Source organism: Equus caballus, unplaced genomic scaffold (assembly GCF_041296265.1).
Source record: "Equus caballus isolate H_3958 breed thoroughbred unplaced genomic scaffold, TB-T2T haplotype2-0000895, whole genome shotgun sequence".
Classification (NCBI taxonomy): domain Eukaryota; kingdom Metazoa; phylum Chordata; class Mammalia; order Perissodactyla; family Equidae; genus Equus; species Equus caballus.
The window spans coordinates 22,501-25,285 of record NW_027222037.1 but is presented as its reverse complement, the minus strand read 5'-3'; the positions used below and the strand labels follow the sequence as shown (position 1 = coordinate 25,285).

General features: G+C 70.9%; 1 long non-coding RNA gene across 1 annotated transcript; it reads right to left on the bottom strand.

The window, feature by feature from the left end:
- Nucleotides 1–521: 521 nt before the first annotated feature.
- LOC138922460 (uncharacterized) lies at nt 522–1,501 on the bottom strand. Its single transcript, XR_011435546.1, has 2 exons — nt 981–1,501; nt 522–660 (listed from the first exon to the last, which is right to left on the bottom strand). It is a non-coding gene; the product is annotated as an uncharacterized lncRNA (long non-coding RNA).
- Nucleotides 1,502–2,785: the final 1,284 nt, after the last annotated feature.

Here is a 2,785-nt window from a genome sequence, read left to right as displayed (position 1 = left end):
CAGGGTGTGAGGGAGAGAGGCCTGTTTCTCTTCCCCTGTTGGTCCCAAGTCAGGGGCCCAAAGGAGGAAAGCTGTCCGTTCCTTTCCGACTCGGACGGTTCGGGCGGGACCGACCGATCCCCGCGGCGGCGCGGTCGGGCTTTCTGGACCAGAACCCCTCTCTCCGTCGCCTTTCGACCACACACACGCTTTAGAGGCCAAGAGAAAATGGATCGGGTCTCTCTGTCTCTCTCCCTAGAAAACAAGGGCCGGGGGCCGAGCCCGTGGACGAGCGGTCAAGTACGCGCCCACCCCGACCCCCGGCTTCGACGGCCCAGGTTTTCACCGGTTCGGATCCTGGGCGCAGCCCCAGACCCAGCATCGCCCTTCAAGCCCACATAGCAGAAACCCGAAAGACCTACCACTGGAACCTACAACTATGGATGGACGGGACGGGACGGGACGGGCGGGGCGGGCGGGGCGGGGGTGGGGGGGGGCGGCTTTGGGGAGAAGGAAGAAAGAAAAAATAAAAGAAACACAAGGACGGTCATCGCGATAGTTCTTTCCACTTCCATCCATATGTTAACAGGACCCAAGTTTCCCGACCTCCATTTGGATGTATGTTAACTAAATGGAGAAGCTATTCAAAGGACTCCTCTAAAGAAGTCCACGTTCTTCTTTCTAAATGATAATGAAAATCATTGTCACCACCGCTCTTCCGACCCTCCATGTCCAGACGGCCTCCCGCCCCTCCCCCATCCCCAACTCCCGCCCCGCCCCGCCCCGCGCCGACCCCCGCCCCCCCCCCCCCCCCCCCCGGCATTCGCCCCGCCCACCTTTCCCTCTCCACTCCTACCCCCCCGCCCCCCGCCGCCCGGGACACCACCCCCCGCACCCCCCCCCCCCCCCCCCATCCCGGCCGGGCCACCTGGTCGACCTCCTCGAACACTATATAAGAGGATGCCGGGCAGCCGGTGGCGCCCGACAAGCGGCCTCCTCACCGGCCGGACGGATCAGCCTCGCGGGGGCGGGCGATGGGGAGGCGTTCGTCCAGGTCAGGTCAGGTCGGGGGAGGGAGGATGCAGCGCCGGCCGGCCTGGTGCGTCGCCTGGTCCCGATCCACCCCGCGTCTCGTTTCTCGGGCCGGGACGAGTACAGGCGGGGAGGCCGACTCGGTCACGGAAAGCGGCCTTGGGGAGGTTTTGGCGAACGTCCCTGTCCCAGGGCCGTCTGCCGACTAGGGGACGGAGTCCTCCTCCATGCGCCTTCTCGCCCCCAGTCGGGCGGGTTGTGGGTCGCGCGGTCGACTTGGCCATTTCACCGGAGGCGTCCTGCCTGCCGGGGCTCCCTCCCTCGGGCCGGTGCGAGCGGTCCTCGGGCGGCCCGGGAATTTGGGCCGCAGCGAACGAACGAACGAAGCCCGTCCCTCCTGCGTCGGCACGGATGAGACACAGCCCTGGTGGATGGAGCCGCTTTCCTCGGGTTTCCTTTTGCTTTCGGCCGCTGCTGCCACCAAACCTCCCTAAACGATAGGAATGAAAACGGGAACCGTTGGCATAATAAAAGCGTTTTGGTTGGCGTGTTTCTTGGCTTTTGGGGACTCGAGAGGTATGATGGATGATCTCCGATTGTCCTTTGGAAGGAAGGTCTATTTCATCCCAGTCGCACGAACCCCGCAAACGTGCGGCTGGACGAGGGAGGGAGGGAGGGAGGGAGGGAGGGAGGCCAACCACGGGATTTCCGCACGACCAGCTGATGGACACGACCGCCCCCGTGAGCCGGGCGGAGGGCAGCCGCCCGGGTCTCGCAGCTACGTGCCCGCGGAACCCTCGGGACTGCGAGAAGCCCGAGCGACCCGCAGTCACGCGGCGCTCGGCGCGGACATCTGGTCGGCCCGCGCGCCACGGGACCCGGGGGCCGATTCCGGGCCGGGCCGCTGGTCGACCCGGCAGGGCGGCGGCCCCGGGGGCCTCGCCGCTGCTCGTCCGCAGGCTCCAGGGAGCCCTCGGGGCTCCGAGAAGCCCGAGCGCCCCGTGGCCCCGCGACCCCGCGGCGCTCGGCGCGGACATCTGGTCGACCCGCGTGCCACCAGACCCGGGGGCCGGGTCGCCGGTCGACCCGGCAGGGCGGCGGCCCCGGCGGCCTCGCCGCTGCTCGTCCGCCGGGTCGCCGGAGCCCTCGAGCCTCCGAGAAGGCCGAGCGCCCCGCGGTCCCGCGCCGCTCGGCGCTCGGCGCGGACATCTGGTCGACCCGCGCGCCACGGGACCCGGGGGCCGAGTCCGGGCCGGGCCGCTGGTCGACCCGGCAGGGCGGCGGCCCCGGGGGCCTCGCGGCCGCTCGTCCGCAGCCTCCAGGGAGCCCCGAGGGGCTCCGAGAAGCCCGTGCGCCCCGCGGCCCCGCGGCGCTCGGCGCGAACATCTGGTCGACCCGCGCGCCCCGGGCCGGGGACCAAGTCCAGGCGGGACAGCTGGTCGACCCGGCAGGGCGGCGGCCCCCGGGGAGTCGCGCGCGCGAGTCCGCGGGGTCTCTGGAGCCGACGGAGGCCAGGGAGCCCACCCAGACCGCCGAGAGCCCCGCGGCCCCGCGGCGCTCGGCGCGGACATCTGGTCGACCCGCGCGCCCCGGGCCGGGGACCAAGTCCAGGCGGGACAGCTGGTCGACCCGGCAGGGCGGCGGCCCCCGGGGAGTCGCGCGCGCGAGTCCGCGGGGTCTCTGGAGCCGACGGAGGCCAGGGAGCCCACCCAGACCGCCGAGAGCCCCGCGGCCCCGCGGCGCTCGGCGCGGACATCTGGTCGGCCCGCGCGCC